Genomic DNA, 22643 nt, shown 5'->3' on the forward strand with positions numbered 1-22643 from the left:
AATGATGCTTCCCCCACATGGCCCTTGAATCTACACTGAAAATTAGTACTCTCTTCTTCAACGTTATGCAATAATTCCACTTCGCCGCCACCAGTCATTCTGCGGGTTGCAGATCTATTGCTAATTTGCGCTGAATTGATTGTGGTCAAACGCCTGGAGGTGGGGGAGGTGCTCATGGACTTACCACTTGACTTGGCTTGCTAATGATTTTGCAGAAAAGGGGACCTTGGCTGCAACGAAAAACATCTCTTGTTACTAAATTAGTCAGTGTTCAGGCTGTCACGGAGATAACTGGTAGTTTCTGACATATGGCATCACCAGCTCTGTTTGTGCCATGTCCTAGACTTGGATCTTGAATTCACTTCTGAATTGGTTCCCCTGCATTTCTAAACATGCAGTATCTAACAGGATGTGTTTTGTGGTTCTTGTGCCCTTAGAGTGAATACTGTTTGTGACGACGATCAACTTCCTTGTTTTCCCTTCCTTTTAGAACTATGCTAACATTACCAATCTAAAGGAGATGTTTGCCATTAGGCACCTGAGCTGTATATTACCACCCAGAGTTCACAGCCTTGTTGCCATCCACAGCCTGATTAGTATCACCCAATTTTACCCCTTTTCTAAAGTGGAATTTGGTTCTACTTTCACAACCCCTCCCCCTCCACCCCTTCCGCCTTGCCTCTCTGTCATTGTGTGAACCTCTGCTGTAAATCTTGATCATATTCATACTGCTGAGTATTGCAGATAAATTGGCGTAGACATGCTTTCCACCCATTAGTAGTAGAGGAGCAACAGCTGTCTATCAAGGCTCTCGTACTTTTTAATCAACATATAGATCTATGAAAATAATGAGTGAAAAGAGACCCATTTGTCCATTCAACACAACACACACAAAATGTTGGAGGAATTCAGTGGGCCAGACATCATCTGTGGAAAGGAATAAACAGTCTATGTTTCGGGTTGACACACTTCATCCGGACTGAAAAAAAAGATGAGAGGTCAGATGGCAAAAAATGGTGGCAAAGACGTGTTCCCAGGAAGGATACATGCCTGAGGTAGCGGGTCTGTGTGAGCACATTGTTGAAGAGTCGAAGGGCAACAGAGTTCATAGAGGGTGAGCAGTAAGAGAGGGTTTCACTAAACTCCTGTCGAAGAGAAAGTTTGAACCTCTTCAGGGTAGGCATTCTTTTTTTTTTAACTTTTTTTATTGTTTTCAAATAGTTACAGAATAAATGTGTATGAAAAAAAAATGTTCAAAGAGACTTCACAATGTAGTAGTAGAACCACAAATCCAAGAAAATCTGCAGATGCTGGAAATCCAAGGCAACACACACAAAATGCTAGAGGAAGCATCTTTAGAAGTGAATAGACGGCCATGTTTTGGGTCAAAACTCCTTGTCAGGACTGATAAGGAAGGGGGAAAGATGCTGGAATAAAAAGGTGGGGGGAGGGGAAGGAGGCTAGTTAGAAGGTGATAGGTGAAGCCAGAAGGGTAGGAAAGGTCAAGGCCTCAAGAAGAAGGAATCTGAAAGGAGAGGAGAGTGGACCACAGGGGAAAGGGAAGGAGGAGGGAAGCCGGGGGGGAAGTAATAAGCAGGTGAGAAGAGGTAAAAGCTCAGAGTGGGGAATAGAAGAAGACCAGGGGGCAGAAATTTGCTTCCTGGAAGGAGAAATCAATGTTCAAAGCTGTAGTGCATAGAATGCAGAGGGAGAAGCAACGGGAGAAACAGCCAACTGAACCCATGTATCTGGGTTCCTTGGTAGGCCCAACCAAGAGACCTGAAAAGGGATCTGGAAGTCATGTGGCACAAGATGGCGATGAAGACAAGCTCCCAGGAAGGATACATTGCTGTGGTAGCAGGCATCGGTGAGTACAAAGACGAAGAGTCAGAGGGCAGCGGAGATCACAGAGAGGGAAGCAGGGAGAGGGGGTCACACTGAACTCACGTCAAAGAGAAGATTTAAGCCTGACGCAAGCTTGTTTTGGCTACAAATTCAAATTAGTCCAGATTTATTATTTTTATTTCCTTATAATTATAACTACAAAAATGGTTTACACCTGAGAAGCACTTTGAGATTCTGAATTCTTGAAACACGGAATTTGAATTTTCAGATACAATTACTGTACAATGTGTAAAAGATATTTATACAGGAACCTAGATCGGGAAGGATTAGAGTGATACAGGCTCAGTGAGGGTAGGTGGGGTTAGCATTGACTGGCATCACATTCAGCATGGGTGAGATGGGCCAAAGGGCCTGTTTTTTTTTACCATATGACTCTGGCTGTAAACGCAAGCCTGTTTTTCAAATACAGTTCCAGTATAGCATACAGTTCACTGTCTTTCTGGACTAGCTTCACCATATGCACATTCAACAAGTCACTGGGTATATTTAAAGCAAGGATTCATTGGTCCTTGCCCAAAGTTATGGGGAGAAAGCAGGAGAATGGGGTTAAGAGGAAAAATAAATCAGCCATGATCAAATGGTGGAGCAGATGTGATGGGTCAACTGGCCCGAGTCTGCTCCTACATCTTATAGTTTAACCTACTGTGGCCCAAATCTACAATGGGTCAAATTTGCAAGTTAAACATTTGTAATATTGTTTTGCATTTACATCATGGCTGAGTTCTTTCTCAGCAAAACTGATTAATGGGCTATTTCAGCAAACATGAAAATGAGAGGGAAATAGTGCAATTCAGGCTATGGAGAAGAATTTTGGACAAACATGCCTGAGGAGGGTGCGGGACTAGAACTGTTCCCACTGTGGCATGAAGCGTCATTGTTAGCCACTTGGAAATTCTAATCGCAAATATGGGAGATTGGTAAATTTGAAAAATTGCATAATAAAGGAAAGAAAGCAGCCTAGTTTGAGATTAGAAATTCCAAGTATTTTTGTGGCTCTCAGATTGTAAGGGAAACATTGGAAACAGACTGAAAAAAATCCACGATGGAAATCATATTTCACGCTGCATTGAGTTATAGGCAGGAACAAGAATGGAGAATGAGTTTGGGGCATTGGATTCAGCTAAAGGGAAAGACTATGATGATTGTCAGCTCAGTATAATTCCCAGAGTCTACAAAACTCTGATCTACAAAACCAGAAAACCAAATTAGACATCAACGTGTGGGAATTTTTTTTTCTAAATTCTTAAAATAAATGATCTGGACTGGATCTGATACCAACTATTTTCCCTTCCCCATAATCAAGTGATCTCTCCTGCTTTGAAGAAAGATCATATGACTATGGGGAAGAGAATGTAGGTGGAGTAGAAAGCTTTACAAACAGGAAGAAGAAGCAACAGATTCACTTCTATGATAGCAATGGATAGTACTGTTATTAAGCCATCAGGCATTGTTAAATAAAATCATATCATTCTTGGCTTTACAAATACATGGTCAACTTGTCTAGGAAAATTTACCTTACAGATATGGAGGTGAAGAATGATTATTTACCCAAGCTAGGGGGTTATGAGGAAAGCATCAATAACCTGACTAAAATGGGTAACAAATACTCATCTACATGCCAAAAAAACAATATTTTTAAAAAAACACGAGTAATTTTACCCATTAATTTGGAAAACTGCTATCGTGTGTTCTATAGAATAGAAAGTACTAAACTATTGTGTCACTTCAACGCTTTCCAACATCACACCCCTTTCTTCATGCTGCACGCTAATTTCCAAGCAAGTGTAAAATACCTGGCATTGTCATAATATCTCACTCTCTGAGATGGCAAAATCCTGGATATGAAGCTGAGCTCATCAATATTTAATAGCTCTGATGATTATTATTATCTTGGAAAGTTAATCGCTATTAACTTTCATGGGTGATAAACAGCAAGAACTCCTGATGGCATTTGTCCACAACTGCAATTCTCAGAGGCCTGTTGTTCATGCCATCAAACAATAAAAAAAACACAAGACATAACTTATCCAAGATAAGGCTATCTTGCCAGTGTGGTTGTTTCCTGTGTTTTCCCGGAGAGCATTAATAACACCATAGTAGTACAGTACATCTTGGGATGTTTCAACCTGTCATTCCTAAAGGCAACAGCTCATCAAGAAGAAACATTCTGGAAATACTTTTTTCACTAATTTGTAAATGTATTGTGGTCAAGTAAATTGCATTCATATGGGTCAGAGGAACTGTGTGTTATGTGAATGCAATAAATGAAATCTGTTCTACCCTGGAGACTGTTTTGCCATTCAATTAGATGAGTAATTTACATCTCAATTGTGTTTCATCATGTTTACCCCTATCTTTTGGTACTACCATCACACAAAATTGCTGACTTGTCTTAAAAGTTCTAAGAACCCCAACATCCACTGCCTTTCCCAATTTTTTGCTACCATCTTTTGAAAAAATGCATTATCATAAATGCCCCTCTAATTTTCAAATATTCCTTCCTGATGTCCTGATGAAAGAACTCAGGCCGAAACGTTGTTTATTTATTTCCCTCCATAGATGCTGCCTGATCTGCTGAGTTCCTCCAGCATTTTGTGTGTGTTGCCTGATTATTCCTTTTAACACGTTAAAGGCAGAGTTTAGATTTCTCTTTATATCAATCCAAAGGACTTGAAATCAAGCTGATTTAATTTTCTCTTCATTCTACAGCTTTCTCGGCTAACAGAAGAAAGGTTTCCCCAATATCATTGAAGTAACAACCCCTCTATAAGTTTAATCAATATTACCAAGTCCATTACTTGACCTCAGAAAAAAGCTTAGCAGCATTCAATTAGTAATGTCATTCAGAAAGGCCAGAAGAATTGAAGACAAGGGGAATAAGAATATCAAACACAAAATGCTGGCAGAACTCAGCAGGCCAGACAGCATCTATGGGAGGAGGTAATAACGACGTTTCGGGCCGAAAACCTTCATCAGGAGTGAAGTAACATGGGATGGTCGAGTGGGGATAAGAAGTGGGGGGAGGGATAAAGTAGAGAGCTGGGAAGTGATAGGCTGGAGGGAAATGGGCTCCATGGGCACCCGCATGGGTCCTAGCTATGCCTGCCTTTTTGTTGGCCATGTGGAGCAATCTATGTTCCAAGCCTACACCGGTATCTGTCCTTCTCTTTACTTGCGTTATATCGACGACTACATCGGTGCTGCTTCCTGCACGCATGCCGAGCTCGTCGACTTCATTAACTTCGCCTCCACCTTTCACCCCGCCCTCAAATTCACCTGGTCTATTTCCGACACCTCCCTCCCCTTTCTAGATTTTTCTGTTTCTATCTCTGGAGACAGCCTATCCACCGACGTCTACTACAAACCTACTAACTCCCACAGCCACCTAGACTATTCCTCCTCCCACCCTGTCTCCTGCAAAAATGCTATCCCTTTCTCTCGATTCGTCTGCCTCTGCTGCATCTGCTCTCAGGATGAGGCCTTTCATTCTAGGACAAAGGAGATGTCTTCCTTTTTTAAAGAAAGGGGCTTCCCTTCGTCCACTATCAACTCTGCCCTCCATCGTGTCTCCTGTATTTCACGCACCTCTGCCCTCACCCCATCCCCCCGCCAGCCGCCAGGGATAGAGTCCCCCTGGTCCTCACCTATCACCCTACCAGCCTACAGATCCAACGCATAATCCTCCGTAACTTCCGCCACCTACTACATGATCCCACCACCAGCCAAAACTTCCCCTCTCCCCCACTCTCGGCTTTCTGCAGGGATCGCTCCCTACGCGACTCCCTTGTCCATTCATCCCCCCCATCCCTCCGGGCACTCATCCCTGCAAACGGAAGAAGTGTTACACCTGCCCCCACACTTCTTCCCTCACCACCATCCCAGGCCCCAGACAGTCCTTTCAGGTGAGGCACCACTTCACCTGCGAGTCAACTGGCGTGATATACTGTATCCGGTGCTCCCGATGTGGCCATTTATACATTGGGGAGACCCGCCGCAGACTGGGAGACCGTTTCGCTGAACACCGGCGCTCGTTCCTCCAGCAGTGATGGGATCTCCCTGTGGCCACACACTTCAATTCCACAGACCACTCCCACTCCGACATATCTGTCCGTGGCCTCCTCTACTGTCAAGATGAGGCCGCACGCAGGTCGATGGAGCAATACCTTATCTCCCGCCTAGGTAGCCTCCTACCTGCCGGCATGAACATCCAACTCACTGACCTCCGTTGATACCCCTGCCCCCCACCCTTACCCCCATCCTTATCTATTATTTTAGTCTGGTTCTCTTTTTCTCTCTTTTCCCCCCTCACTATAATCTCTCCCCCCAGCCCTACCTTTCTTTCTCTTTTATTTCCCATAATTCTCCACCTTCCCCCTAGCCCATTTCCCTCCAGCCTATCACTTCCCAGCTCTCTACTTTATCCCTCCCCCCACTTCTTATCCCCCCTCGACCATCCCATGTTACTTCACTCCTGATGAAGGGTTTCGGCCCGAAACGTCGTTATTACCTCCTCCCATAGATGCTGTCTGGCCTGCTGAGTTCTGCCAGCATTTCGTGTTTTTTATTTATTTCCAGCATCTGCAGATTCACTTGTGTTGAATAAGAATATCAGATGGTTTAATGGAAAATAAACCTGAGGCTGTGGTAAACGCTTGGGATGGACAGACGTTCGAACAAGGAAATAGATCTTTCAGCTCAACCGGCCCATGATGGTATAGTCTCTCAATATAATAAAACTAACATTATCTTCATAATCTTCCATCTTTCCCCGTCCTTTCCGGAGCTGAAGAAGGATGTCAGCCTGAAACATCAACTATTTCTTCATTTTCATACATGCTTCCTGATCTAATGCATTCCTCAAGCATTTTGTGTGTGTTGCTCTGGATTTCCAGCATCTGTAGAATCTTCTGTGACTATCATTAATCCTTTTAGTCCTGTTTTCCTCGTTATTTATTTTGCTTCTGCTTTAAAATTAATTTATACTTTTCGTTTCAACTACCCCATGTGTTAGTGAGTTCCACATTCTCACCACCATCTGGGATTCCCCTGAATTCCTAATTTGATTATGAATCATAATTTTGACTCTCACTCATCTGAAGTCACTCTCCTTTTGCACTGCACAAAGCTTATGGTCTACTGAGCAACAGGGACTCCTTTCCCTCTTGAATGTTCTGATTTCCCTCAATAATGTTAGAGACGTCTTTTTAGGATACCCTCAGTTGTTGCTTTTCTTGTGAAAAGAACCCTTGTCTGTGTGGTAATAGTTATAGTCTGATATCACTCTTGTAGGCCGTAAATAAAGGGAGCCTTACACTCCATTGTACTTGTCCAGAAGTCGTCATATTTGGCACTAGTGCCACAGCACTGATGCAGTAGTCTGTAATAAAGTTCTTACTTAAACAGGGAAATATTCTTGAAACAAATGAAAAGCTCATTACAAGATTCTTGAGTCTGGATTTCTGGCTTTAATGCTAGCTTTAGGACGTTCCATAGAATAATGTACCCACACTAACAGCAAAATGGGAATCATCAAAAGATTTGGGTATTGGGCTCTCCCGCTTTTGTTGAGAATCTATTAAGCAGGTAAACAATTTAACCCACAAGCAATTTTATTTCTTCCTCTTACAATTAAGGGTGATAAATTACATTGTTTAAAAAACATTTAGACAGGTACATGGACAGGAAACCTTCAGAAGGATATGAGCCAAATATGGGGAAAAGTAATTAGTTCAAATAGCACCTTGGGTGGAAATGAGAAAGTTGGGCTGAAGGACCTGTTTCTGTGCTGTATAGTTTAATAAAGACTTGTTTCTATACCCGTTCTCTAGGTTATGAGAAGGAACTTCAAGTCAAGTTGTGCCATAGGAGTGGCAGAAGGTGCTTAATGGGATGGGAGGCAATGTGTTCCTTCTGCCAATTGTATTTGACTTTCTACTGCTTCTGGTGAAGAAACTAAAAGCTCTAAATATCCCAGAAGCTCCTTCTCCTTTTTCAACCAGTCATGGCCTAACATTGCCATGATGTTACATTTTCTCAGAAAACAAAATTGAGGATGTCCTTGAAGAATTCCATATGTCCACCTGGTAGCACCTTGGTGTGTCAGAGGTCAGAACAGAATGTCTGCTTTAGGAGGCAATGAAGCTTGACCAATGGAAATGACTGAGTGTAATTTGAGCTTTGGTTCTGGGGATATTAACCCAGCAGAGACACCGATGTTGTTTTGCTTATTCCAACAACAGAGTTGGAGAATTTGGTGGAAACAGAGTTGAATGATATTTTCCTGACACTTTAAAGGTGTCTGCTGTGGGTAGTCCATGTTTCTGAAATACACAGGAAGGAGGTGTTCAGCAATGTCTAATGGACCATAACATGCCAGGTCTGATCTTTGAATAAGACTTTTCTTTCATACCCAAAGGCTATATGGTATCTAGGAAGTAGTGGTGATTTTCAACATTGACCTACTTTCTTTGGGTTGTAACTTTGAGATATGGAAAGTTGTTCAAGTTTTCCAGGAATTTGTCATAGGCCTTTGTGGATGGCTTGTGGAGTTAATGGAGGACCTTGTTTTGCTGCTATTTAACCTGTATCTCATTTTCTCTGACTAGTGAAAGTATCAGCTTTTATCTGGATCACAGTATCCAAAAATGTCTACACAGTGTCACCTATGAGCTGCAGCTCATTGACTGAAGTTGGCATTTCATTGCTTCCAGAGATGAGGTGACAAGTTGTACAGCTGAAAACTTGTTGGAAATGAGCTGTCAGAAAGACTAAGAAATTACTGGAATAATGACAATGACTTGTTTGACCCCAAGATAGGATTCTAACTTCATGGTTAGAATCTTTGCATTTCATCATAGAACATATTTCTTTCCCACCATATAAAATGCCAATTGTCATAAATCCTTTCTGCTTTGTCTGTGCGCAAAGGAGAATGGCAAAAGACCTACACAAACAAAATATATTACTCTTCTCAAAAACACAATTAAACAAATGTCTCAAGAAATAATTCCGTGGGTCTGAATAAAATCATAGCTTTCATTGAAATATTTTGGTTATGTAGGTATTTCCATGGTCTTATTCCTTTCTTTATCTCTGAACTGTCAATATTTACCTCATCAATATTTACCAAAGTTGAACAATGGCAAGTGAACTGATTTTAGAGTGCCCATTTTCAGCAATCAGCTGTGTTAAGCCAAGTATATCGGCAGGAGGGAGCCATTCAGTCTTTTGAGCCTGTTCCACTATTGAATGATATTGTGGCTGATTATGAGACAGAGCATTTGGATGCAAATTAAAGCAACTTAACTCTGCAACTGATATGTATCAGAGTATCAGGAAATGACTTGCAAGCATAAATTTACAATGTGGACTCTCGAGATTACAGGTCTTCCATTTGGGAATCCCACCTACTTCACTGAGCCTTCAAAGTTATCCATGTACCATCGGTGATGAATCTGTAAAGGCCTTCTTCTCAACCCAATCTGCCCCACAAAATTCTGCTAGCTTACATAATAATTACACTTCACAGTCCACTTTGACTCATACAGTCTTTATGATTTGTCTATTGTATATTGTTCAAAATCTCTTTGTCCAAAATGATAAGCCCATAGAACCATAGAAAGATACAGCATGGAAATGGATCTTCAGTCAATGTGCCTGCACAAACTGTAATGCACCTAGTTTTATATTAATGATATCCTAAACCTTTTTGTTCTTGTGGTGAACTACATATACCTGTCTGGACATGCCCCCTGCTGACTGCTCCTGTGGCTCCTCCCACAGACCCCCGTATAAAGGCGATTGAGGCCTGAGCCCGGTCTCTCAGTCTCCAGGGTGTAGTATGGTGGTCAACCACTGCTTGTTCCTTCTTCCAGTCGATAAAAACCGATATCTCGCCTTTACGTCTCAGAGAGAGTTATTGATGGTGCATCAGTTCTCTCCACATTCACATTCATTTCTACCCTCTCTGAGATTCTATCATTCAGCTGCACAAAACTTGAAAGACTGGGAAACTGAGAGCGGTGGGGGAATGGTGCTGAAGAAAAGCTGAGGCCAGCATAGGTCAGCCATAATCACATTGCATAATGAGGGGTGAATGGCCTGCTCAAGCTTCTGTTTCTTTGTATTCATGTTCTGTAGTATCCTTTGGCTCTCCGGATGAGCCTGCTAACTTGATTTCAATTCAATGAGATTTTAGCTGGGGATTGACTACTTGGATAGTGTGACGCAAACTTCCATCTTTTTACCAGACCCAATCCAATTTAATGAGTAGAATTTTAATCTGGGTCCTCGAAAAGGAAGAAAGAACTACTTAATTGTATCTTTCAAGACCTTAAGATAGTCCAAAGTGCAATGTGGAGCTTTTGAATTGTTTTATTTGTTATTTAGAGATACAATGAAGTAACAGGCCTTGCAGGCCCAACAAGCCTGTGCTGTACAATTACACCCATGTGAACAATTAACCTATTAATTTGTACGTCATTAGAACGTGAGGTGAAACTAGAGCACGGGAGGAAGCCCACATAGTCACGGGGAGAACGTACAGGCATTGGCGTGAATCCAACCCGGGTTGTGCCACTGTAATAGTGTTATGCTAACCATTATACTACTGATGATGATGATGACATCGACCCAGGCCTGAGAGGCCAGCGTTGGGCATTTTCATGCCTTACAAGGGGCGGAGTGAAAGACAGCGTGGCGCTCCACTCCTCACACAGACATTTCGCAGTATTTTTCTTTATTTTACGAGGTGGAGTTGCGAGCTCAACACTCAACCCTGCACGGATGGAAAGCATACTCGGGGAATGGCCGGACTGGATTCGAACCCAGTAACCTCCATTCTGGAGTCGAGCGCTGATGTCACTGCGCCACCAGCCGGCCCAAATTGTGTTCAATACTTAATTTTAAATAGATTATATCAGCAACTCTCTCATACCAATATTACTCAACAACAACTGAAAAAATTCACTGGATCATCTGTATTTGGAATTTACTGAACACTAGGATATCATCTTTGTCTATAAATACAGTGTGATAATCTATGTCCATCTCAGAGAGCAGGCATGAGCCTGGCAAAACTAAACAGGAAAAGCTTGTGTGTTTATTGAATTCAACCAATATTCATTCATTCTTCTATGAGGAACCAATCCTCATAGAGGAATCAGAATGAGCAATTTCAAGTTCCTGTGTATCAATATGTCTGAGGATCTAACCTGGACCCAACACGTCGATGCAGCTATAAAGGAGGCAAAATAGGGGTTATACTTCATTAGGAGTTTGAGAGATTTGGTTTGACACCTAAAACACTTGAAAACTTCTACAGATGTAGTACGGGGAGTATTCTGATAGGCTGCATTACTGTCTGGTATGGGGTGGAGGGTGCTGGCTACTGCATAAGATCATAAGAAGCTTCAGAAAGTTGTAAAATAGTCAGCTCTTTCATGGGTGTTAGCCTCCATAGTATCCAAGACATTTTCTGAAAGGCGGTGTCCATTATTAAGGACCCTCATCACCTCTTCTCATTGGTACTCTCAGGAAGGAGGTACAGAAGCCTGAGGCACACACTCGGTGATTCAGGAACAGCTTTGTCGCCTCTGTCATCTGATTTCTGAATGGACGTTGAATCCTTGAACACTACGTCATTTTTATTTTAAATAACACCTACAAATTGCTTGAGGAACTCAGCAGGCCAGTCAGCATCTATGGAAAAAGTACGGACTATACTGCTTGGTCTGCTAAGTTCCTCCAGCATTTTGTGGGTGTTACTCGGATTTCCAGCATCTGCAGATTTTCCTTTGTTTGTGACCTCATTTTTTCCCCTGTTTTTGCAATATTTTAAATTTAACTATTTAGTATACATATCTACTTACTATGACTTATTTATTTATTAATTCACATATTACACTGTACTGTTGCTGCTAAGTTAACAACTTTAATGACATACTGTGTGCCAGTAATATTAAACCTGATTCTGACTCTATCCCATGGATCCTGCTTGTAAAGTTAGGAGGCTCAATGATTTGAGCAGGTCATGAGTACATTGTGGGCCTGTTAATTCTGTAATTGGACAGAGTATTAACAAAGACATGTTTGATGCCTGATGTCATCCTGCAGGTGCACCAAATATCCAACAGTTTACGTTTACTGGTAGCCATGTTTTAGCTCTCTGGTAACTTGCAGCAGACAGCAAGGTGTGTTAGATATTTTGTTAAAATGGTAGGCTTATCTTCACAATATTACTCAGTTAAGTGGAGGTGGTATTAGAGGTCAATACCACCACTGCACTGTGGAAGTGCTTAAACCTCCTGATTTAGCCTGTGTGTTTATATTTAACTATGTTTGCACAATGAGCTCTTCTGGCTCTGTTTGTGCCTGAGCATATGTGACGCATGTAGATTTACCTGAGAAACGCAATTGAACCAGCAACAACAACTTGCATTTCTATAGCAACTCAAATACCTCCCGGAGGACCACAGCCTTGTTGCGGTGTGGAGGTTTGTGTGCCTCAGTGACCCAGGGAGCTATGCTGGCTGGAGTCAGGGCTTTGTTCTTTGGTTCTTGGTGGGTTTACCCATGCTGAGCAGATCAATAAGGGCAGAGGCCAGACTAAGTGTGGTTCACCAGAACTCCATGTTCTCAGCGCTAACAACCCCGACTGGTCAAAAAAAATTGTTACAAAATGGTAGTGAAGATTCCTATGTGGCAAAGGATGGACAGAGATGGAGGATCTTCATTGCTGCCTTAAACACCAGCTACTTAATTAAATTTAATCAAATAAGGACATTTACAAAATCTTTTATAGTCAGAGTAATGTTTTTAGAAATGTGCTCACAATTTTAATATTTAATGCTCTGGGGTCAGGCTGTACTCAGGAAATTCTTGGACCACAGAAGTAAAGACCAGATAATCTGCTTTTTTAAATGATATTGGTTAAGAAACGGACATTGGCCAAGACATGGAGGAATACATGCCTGGTTTTCTTCAAATTGGTATCAATGGATCTTTAAATTTCTTTTGAGGCTACAGATGATATCTTGTTTAAACATCTCATTTAGAAATTCACAACTTCTGCAGCATACTCTACTACTTAGTTTGAACATGGAGTTGATGGTTTATTGTTTTATTCTGTGTGAGTTTATGAACTTGTACAAGTTTGTGAGTATGAATTAGTTTGTGCGAGCTTAGATGTGAGTTTGAATGAGTTCAGCCTTGGGTAGGATGATAATGGCCTGGGTGTGTGAACAATTAAGTTTGAGCCTATCTTGGTGTGTGTGTGTGTGTGTGTGTGTGTGTGTGTGTGTGTGTGTGTGTGTGTGTGTGTGTGTGTGTGTGTGTGTGTGTGTGTGTGTGTGTGTGTGTGTGTGTGTGTGTGTGTGTGCTGATGCAAAATTGGGCATATCTTAATCTCTTAATCTCCATTTGCATACACGTGCATATATTGGGCACATATTAGTTTCTAGCAGTGTGTGTGTGATTATTAGGTGTATAGGTAATTGTGTGTGTTTTGGTGCATGTGCATTGGAGTGAATGAGTGCATTTAAGCATGTGATGGTGTAGACGGGAGTTTGTGTATCGTTTGGTTGATGTGTACTAGTTTATATACAGTACTATGCAAAAGTCTTAGGCACATATATCTAGTGAGGGTGGCTAAGAATTTTGCACAGTACAGTATATTGTTTAAAATAGGAAGGTGGTTGGGAAACAGAAATAAGATTACTTAGCTTTGTATTAGTTCAGTACTATTAAGTGTTATTTGGTAATTGGAAAGGCATAATACAGCTCTATATATGTATTTAAGACTTTTGCACAGCACGCTATTTGCCTGTGTGAAATTGGGTGTATGTAGATTCAGATGTGTAGATTTGCTTAGGTTTAATTATGTTTAAAGTTTTGAAAGAGAGCGTGAGTGAATTTGCGTGTTCATATGAAGAGCTTGGATGGAAGTTTTGTTGTGTATAAATGTGTGTGAGTCATAGTGTTTGGGGTGGATGACAGAATTTGGGTAAGGACATGGAATTGTGTGTGAATTGGAAAGTGTGGGTGAGAATTTGAAGATGAGAATGTACAGAGAAATGAATAAGCTTGGAAACATGGCTAATCCTGGTTGTGTGTGTGTGTGTGTGTGTGTGTGTGTGTGTGTGTGTGTGTGTGTGTGTGTGTGTGTGTGTGTGTGTGTGTGTGTGTGTGTGTGTGTGTGTGTGTGTGTGTGTGTGTGGTACTTGTGAGAATTTGGATACAGTATTTTTAATATTGATTTTATTGAGCAGGGCTGAATGGCCCTTCGAGCCTTGCTGCCCCACAACCCCCGTTTTAACCCTAGTCTAATCACGGGACAATTTACAATGTCCAATTAACCTACCAATCAGTAGGTCTTTGGACTGTGGGAGGAAACCCACACGGTCACCGGGAGAATATACACACTCCTTACAGGCAGTGGCCAGGTGATGATCGTGTAAGAATAAGATTGAGAGTTTATATGTGACAGAAAGGTGTAAGCGTGACTTTGAGTGTTTTATATGTGCAAGTATGAACTAGTCATTAAAGGGTGCTTTGACTGTAAGTGAGAGAGATTGAAAGTGTGGCGAGATCAAAGTGTGAGAGATTAAAGTTATATGTGTGAGTGCGCATGTCTATTGAGCACAATTGTGTGTGAGAGAGATAGATATGGATAGGGGTCTGGGCCCGTGAGTGTGAATTTGGGTGTGTGCCTTTGCTTGTGGGGCCACTGCCGCTTTAAGAGCTATTTCCCTTTTAAGGTGCGCCAGAGCGAGGCTGGCGGTGACGTTGGGGAGGGAGCTCGAGCGGGTGCAGCCGGAGCCGGAGTGACAGGAGCGGAGCGGACCGAGTGAGCCCGAGGTACCGGCTGTGGGGTGGGCTGGACGGGGAGGGGCGGCGGGGGAGAGCGCGGCCGCTGCCCACCACACCGCGGAGGCAGGACGGGCCCGTTCGCGGCGGAGTAGGGCGGGCGAGAGGGAGAAGATGAGGCAGCGTCCGGCCAGGCGGCGCTGCGGTTGGAGCCACCGCCTTCCTCGCATCGAGCAGTTGCCACCGCTCCCCAACAGGCCCCGGAGCCCGAGCGAGGGGGGCACCCCGGTCCGAGAACATGTGAGGCGGGGAGGACGATCACGGCGATTGGGCATAGTTTAGGGAGGGGACGTAGGGTGGGGGGTTAATGACCCTGGTCCCGGGGGGCGGGCGTCACTCGGGAGGTGAGGCCGCCGGGCCTGCTCCTCCTCCCCATAACAAGCCAGAGCCCGGGAGATGAGGGAGTTGCGCTCTTTAGCAGGAGAGCACCCTTGGGCCCTGCCCGGTCCTGGGGTGGGGAGCCGATTCTTGTTGCTGCTTCCCGTGTGGCTGAGTTGTGTCCGGGTACAAGTATTTTTTAAATTAAAAAAAAGCCAGGCAGGAAACCCCTGTAAAGTTTATCACTATCGACTATACTGGCAAAAGTAAACATGCTGTTTGGGGAGGGGGAAAGACAGGGCAGTGTAATAAGCCTGTGAAACTTTATTTCAGGAAATACTTAACTAATCGGCCAGCATTCAGAGTAGTCACAGAAACAGGGTTAACGTTTCAGGTCAGTGACTTCGGTCACCGATCTGAAACGTTAACGTGCTTTCTCTTGCTCTCTCACTCTTGTCTTTTCAGTTAGACTTTTTTCTGAGTTTCTCTTAACTAACGAAAGCTGTGCAGTTGAGAGTTGGATGTCAGGGTAAAGTTATGTGCCCAGATACGTTAAGATAACTTGCTTGGGTTAAGTTTAATTTAAAATCAAATCCCATTATTTCCATCAATCCACCTTCCGTAATAGTGTTTAATAACTTAAAGACTTGTTACTTTTTGGCTTTTGGGCATGCTGGCCCATATTGGTATATGGTTTTGTGTATTGTGTCATGGTGTGTAAGTATATTTTGCTATTTTTTGAGTTAATTAAATACACTGAGCACTTGGATAATGAAAAATGAATTGGGTCACTTAAGAGGAAAATGTGATGTGTAGGGAGGTCCCAATTAATAGCATTCACTTAAGTATAGGTTCACCACTTGTATGGTCCAATTCTGGAATAGTTTTAAAAAGGTACTTAAGGAAGCACTTTGAGAGAACATGCCTATTGATGTGGTGCATTTAAAGCATTTTTTTCTGGGATTATCCAGAGAATTGAGTAAGTTTTATTTAATCTGATTTGTAAAATCTGATGTATATCTTTCAGAGTAAGAGTAGCAATTATTACAGAATGAATGAGTATGTTGTATAAAATACTTTATGTAGCTGGAACATTCTATCCTCTAAATCAGGTCATCCCAATGTGCTGTCCATATCTTAACTAGCACTGTCCTGTTTACCCACCATCCCTCTGATTAGTGACCTACATTTGCTCCCAGTTAAGCACTGCTGTGAATTAAAACAATCTTCAGTGATATTGTCCCTCATTTCTGTAATCCTTTCCAGCTATATAACCTTGTGAAATATTCTGATTCTTCAGCATGGAGGTCTGCTTGATTATAACATTTAAATTTGACCATGGTCAAAGCAAGCCAGATTACTTGTAATTTTTTCCATACCTGACCTGGAGGCATTTGCAGGGAAGAAAAAAAACTTCCTACACAGTGCTGTTAATCAAGAATGAAGAACACATGTGGTAATAGAGAGGAAATCATATTGTCCTGAATGAGGTACTGTGCTGGGCTGGCACAGCCTTGCCTGAACCCAGCTGAGATTGTTTGGTCTTGTCAGGTGCTGGTTGGGGCTGTATTCCAGTTACAACCTCTTGAACATCTCTACTTTTGGTCACTTCGCTATTGACTGCTAATATCACTCTTGAATTATCTTGTACTGCCTCCCTTACATAATAAACTTTTCTTAAAAACTTGCTTCTGTCATCTGACGTAATATTTGCTCACCTTGGGTTAGAGTCGTATTTTGCTTGATACAACTTTGAAGTGTTTTGGAGTGTAATATCACTGCAAACTGTTTTGCTGCTTGCTCTAACTGTTTATACTAACCAACCTTAGTTGTATGAAAGGACTAATCCTTGAATGTATGGATGAGTTTTAAGTTCTCCAACATCGTATGAGAACTTAAAAATCAATGTGGATGAGAATGGAGGTATTCATTAGTGAAGTTGAAGAATCTGAAATGGACTATGAACAGTCAATAAAATAAAAGTAAGTTGTAATTAAAGTTGGTTTCTGTACACCTTGATTAACGGTATTCTCATATCTTTATTTGAATGCTGAAAACTTTCCCAATTATAGAAATTAAAAACTAATTTCTGGCTTATTTTCTCTACATTTTATTAATGTAAATAGCATAGAATACTTCTGAGTTGTGCAGATAAAACTCCCCCAAGTATAATATGCTGTATTATAAGACATTTGCTCAAACCTGTGACTGTTCTGTGTGTTGATTGGCTGCTGGGTTCTTCCTTATTCTGTAATGTATATGCAAAGATCCTATTATATTACAGCTTCTGATTAGTGCTTTGTAAGTTATTGCTGTTGTCCTGAGGTGAACATGGTGGCATTTGGGAAATGTAGCTTCACTTCTAATATCTTAGTTTGAAATCCTGCGTGAGTTCAGTAAGTAAAATGGGTGAGTGTGAAAATCTCTGTCCACCTTAATGTGCCAAAGTTGCAGTGTGTTTTTTGAGTGTAGTTTGGGGAGCATTGGAATTCCATTTGGGGTTTGAGCAATGCGAAGTTTTGAAGTGTTATTTTGAAGATTTGACATTTCTTGTGCTACAGTGTAACAACATGGAAATTGCAATAACTTTTTAAGTGTTAATTTAAAATTTTTGCCAATGATGAAAGCACTTAAAAAAAAGTAACTGGAGTTATTGAGTTTATGGTGTATTTAAAATGCATGTCCAATTCAGCTTAATCAGCATCTTTTTTAATATAGGGGACTAAGTGGTTAGCACTTTATTGAAATTGTAATGTTCAGTGTTTGATGCCTATTAAATGATAACCAGTTTGGATTTTTCGCTTTTGTACCAAGTTTTCAGTTAGGTACTGCCTTCTATGGTTACATTAAATGCCTTCTGCAACTATAATATCAGAAATAATTTCAGTATTTAAACCATAATAGAATTTCACTGTAGCTGGGAAATGATTGCTTTTTGATAATACTCTAACTGTACCAGAAGAATGCTACAAAAGCTTTTGTCATTTGGAAAAACTAGCTGGTGGTGTAGTGGCATCTGCACTGGACTCTGAGGCAAGTTGGCAGGGTCCTTACATGCTTTCCATCCAGGCCAGGATGAGTGTTGAGCTAGCAACTTGGCATCGTGTTTTTTTTTTGAAAAAAAACAAGCAGACAAATGCTAAATAAACAGTAAGGTTGCTGCCCAGGGTGGAGAGAGGAATAAACACATTTGAAAGAAGTTTTAAATTAAAACAAAACTGGCAAAGGCTCTCAATTTGGTAGGATTGTACAGAGTTGGGCAGTATTTTATGAGGCCATTTTAAAATGGAATAACTTGCATGTTTTGGTTAACGTTTTCCTCCTAGAATGAGATTGGTACAAGATGAAAATCAGATACTTTTGATAAGTTAAATGGGAAAGTCCATGCTTTTTTCCCCTCTGCAATTGTCATGAAATTTCACACTGATTACTGTCATTACTAACTAAGCTGTCAGATTCTTGAATGTGTCCGAGCCTAAGAAGCTTAAAGTAGCATGTTTTGACTTGAAACTAGTAGTGCAAACTTCCTCAATTATATTAACTGTGTAAAGTTTTTGTTTTTATTTTGAAGGAAGAAATGTTTTGCTTTGTCTTTTGGAAAACATTTTTGGATAATTTTGTATAATATGGAAATAGTGATTTTTAAAACGGCATTGTGACAATTGAAATTTGTGTAGAAATTGGGTAAAAGGTGGCTTACAAATCTTGGCTTTTTTTTTACTTTGTTTCCCACTCAGTTGCTGAGTTTCACCCTTGCCTGTTGTCTTACCTTCTCATTGAGTAAATCTTTATTAATTAACTTTACATGAATGCATATTGCAAGACCTTGCACCAGGTCCTACTTTCCTGTATGTTCTCACTGATGCCTTAATCCCCTGGGAATTGTAATAACAATTTTAATTTTAATCTACATAACTGTTACTTTAAATATCCCTGTAACTTCTTTAATTCAGCCTGTAAATTTTGACTATTCTGTGTTCCCAAGTATTCACCTTCCCACTGTTGATCATGGAACATTGGCTGTCAGTTCTGCTGTATTCAGTTTGCATGTAAATTGCTTGCAATGTTTCTTCTTCTCTTACTGTAAGCTGTTTTTCTTGCTCATCTCATGTATTTCCTTGTGATACAATCTTGTGCTTGGATGTTTTGCACAATAAAACCACCTTGAACTTAAACTTCTGTGGTGACTTTGGAAAACAACCTTGGGCTATAGGTCCTATAAGCCTGGAACCACAGCTCTGTGACTACATCATGACCTTCTAGGGTTTGTTTGTGGGGGTGGGGAGAGAAGAAGCATTTAGTTTGCAGGTGTCCCTGTTGTAACATGCTTGTGCTGTCCTGTTCTCTTTTGGTACAATTCCTATATTTGAAATATTTTCTAAACTCAGAAGAATTTGATTTTGTCAGTTTTTGATCTAAAAGATTTTGTTTAGCAATACAGCAAGGAATAGGCTGTCTGACCCTTCAAGCCACACTACCTAGCAATTCCACAACCCCGATTAACCTTAACCTAATCACTGGACAATTTACAATGACTGATCTAATGGTACATATATGAACTATGGGAGAAAATTGGAACACCTGTTGAAACCTCACTTAGTTCACGAGAAGGATGTAAAGAGGCACCTTACAGAATGGTGCTCAAATTGAACTTTGAACTCTGGAACACCCTAAGCTGTGAAAGCTTTGTGCTATCCGCTATGCTACCATGGTGCCCCACAAGATGTGGAATATCTGTTAGAAATGTTAATAATCAACCTTTCATAAGCTGTTATTTGTTCCTCTGCAACTTACAAAACTAATACTCATAGCAGCATGTTGGTTATGAGTATTGGTGCTATAGATTGGAGTTGGTGAACAAATGATTAGTGGAAAGAGGCCAGAATTTGTTTCATTTTGAAAAAATGTTGCCTGCTTTTACCTCACTTCTGTTTTTTTTTTTAGTAACTAAAACTGGTGGACCAAAATGGGGTATGAATGCTATTTTTGCTAGTCTTCTACTAAAGTGGCAGTACAGTACTAAAATATCTACTGAAGTAGGTTCTGTATGTAGAATTGGTCAATAGCTACTTGGGTAAGAATTCTGACTTCCCAGTACCTATGGTATTAAGTCTCTTTACTGAAAAATATCAAGAAGGGAAAAATAAAGTCAAGATGGTTTTGGAAGGATACAGACATCAAATTATGCATTCATTAAGTGCATTCTTTAAGGATTATTTGTTGTTTTTTCCCTACGCCTGAGCTCTATTTAGTAAAAATCTGCTGATTCCTTTTATTTAGTAATTAAAAATGAAAATGTCTTGCATTCATGATGCTTATTTTGAGATGCCTTGCATGTTCAATGAATTACCACATTATCAATGTTAGAATCATCTTTGTATTTAGTGATGCCTTCTCTAATTGGATGTTCTTCAAATTTAGATGTAATTTAGAATAAGGTTTAATATCACTGGCATATGTTTTGAGATTTGTTATATGACAGCAGTGCGATGCAATGCATAATGACAAAATGACAGTAAGAAGTATACTTATTAAGTAGTGCAAAATGAGGGGGGAAAGTAGTGAGGTAGGTTCAATGTCCATGCAGAAATCTGATGGCAGAGGGGACGAAACTGTTCCTGAATTGCAGAGTGTGTGCCTTTAGGCTTCTGTACACACTTCCTGACAGCAACAATGAGAAGAGGACGTTCCTGGATGGTGAGGTTTCTTGATGATGGAATCTGCCTTTCTGCGGCATTGCTTCTTGAAGATGTCTTGGATATATATTATGGAAGCTAGTACTCGTGATGGAATTGACTAATTTTACAACTCTCTGCAGTTTGCTACAATCTGTGCAGTAGCCCCTCCCCAACACCCATTCCAGACGGTGATACAGTCAGTCCGAATGCTCTCCATGGTTTTGAGTGGTTTAAGTGAGAAACCAAATCTCTTCAAACTCCTAATGAAATATAGCTACTGTCTTGTTGCCTTTTATAGCTGCATTAATATGTTTGGACCAGGCTAGATCCTCAGATATTGATACCCAGGAACTTGATATTGCTCACTCTCTCCACTTCTGATCCCTCTGAGGATTGGTTTGTGTTCCCTCATCTTACCTTTTTTGAAGTCCACAATCAACTCTTTGGTTTTACTGACATTGAGTGCAAGATTGTTATTGTGATACCACTCAACTAGCTGGTATGCCCTCTGGTCACCATCTGAGGTTCTCCCAACAGTAGTTATATCATCAGCAAATTTATGGATGGCATTTGAGCTGTGCCTAGCCACACAGTCATGGGTGTAGAAAGAGTCGAGCAGAGGGCTACACACACAACCCTGAGGTGTGCTGGTGTTGATTGTCAGCAAGGTGGAGATGTTATTACTAATCTGCACATTGTAGGCTTCCAGTTAGGAATTGGAGGATCCAGTTGCAGTGGGAGGTACAGAGGGCCAGGAATGTAGGAATGATGCTGTTAATTGTTGAGCTATAGTCAATGAGCAGCATCTTGACATGGGTATTTGTATGATGCTGAAATCATTTTCACAAATCTCGAAGGTCAATTCCTGTACCACCTCCCTGATAAGTGAGAAGGTAATCAGTGTCTTAGATGATGGTCCCTAATGATAGATGCTGCCTTTTTGAAGCATTGCTGCTTGATGTCCAAGGTGCTTGGGAGGTTGGTGCCTATAATGGAGCTGACTGAGTTTACAACTTTGTGCAGCTTATATCAATCTTGTGCAGTAGCCAGCACCCCCCACCCCCATACCAGGTGGTGATGCAGCCAGTTTGAATGCTCTCCAGCGTACATCTGTAGAAACTTGCGAGCGGCATTGGTAACTTGCAAAATCTCCTCAAACTCCAAATGAAGTATAGCTGCTGTTGTGTTTTCTTTGTAATTATGTCAATATGCTGGGCCCAGGGTAGAACCTCAGTTGTTGACTGCTGGAAAACGATGCTGGAGAGCTAGCAATGGAAGACAATGAAATGGTGGATGAACCAAATAAATATTTTGTATCTGCCTTCTCTGTGGAAGACACTAGCAGGATGGTGGCAGCTCCAGCTGTCAGAGGGCATGAAGTGTGTGAATTTACCATTACTGGAGAGAAGGTTCTTGGGAAACAAAGTCTGAGGGTAGATTAAGTCACTTGGACCAGATGATGTACATCCCAGGGTTCTGAAAGAAGTGGCTGAAGAAATTGTGGAGGCATTAGTAATGATCTTTCAAGGATCTCTAGATACCAGGATGGTTTCAGAAGACTGAAATTGCAAATATCACTCCACTTTTCAAAAATGAGGCAGAAGTAAGGAAACTCTATGCTGGTTAGTCTGACCTCAGTTATTGCAAAGATGTTGGAGTAAATTATTAAGGTCTCTTGGTACTTGGAGGTACATGATGAAATAGGCCATAGTCAGTGTGGTTTCCTTAAGGGAAAATCTTGCCTGACAAATCTGTTGGAATTCTTTGAAGAAATAACAAACAGGATAGACAAAGAGAATTGGAGGATATTGTGTTCTTGGATTTTCAGAAGGCCTTTGACAAGACACCATAGATGAGGTTGCTTAACAAGCTGCGAGC

At 41.2% G+C, this 22643-nt stretch overlaps 1 protein-coding gene across 2 annotated transcripts in view; it reads left to right on the top strand.

Moving 5' to 3' along the window:
• Positions 1–14637: 14637 nt before the first annotated feature.
• rap1aa (RAP1A, member of RAS oncogene family a) overlaps positions 14638–22643 on the top strand; it is a 97651-nt gene continuing 89645 nt past the window's right edge. The window contains exon 1 of one of the 2 annotated variants that reach the window (XM_073030595.1): positions 14638–14760. The gene's annotated coding sequence lies outside the window, so the exon portion shown is untranslated. Of the gene's footprint in view, positions 14761–14869; positions 15010–22643 lie in introns of those variants that run through there. The other variant, XM_073030596.1, reaches the window with a different exon arrangement.

Source organism: Hemitrygon akajei, chromosome 27 (assembly GCF_048418815.1).
Source record: "Hemitrygon akajei chromosome 27, sHemAka1.3, whole genome shotgun sequence".
NCBI lineage: Eukaryota > Metazoa > Chordata > Chondrichthyes > Myliobatiformes > Dasyatidae > Hemitrygon > Hemitrygon akajei.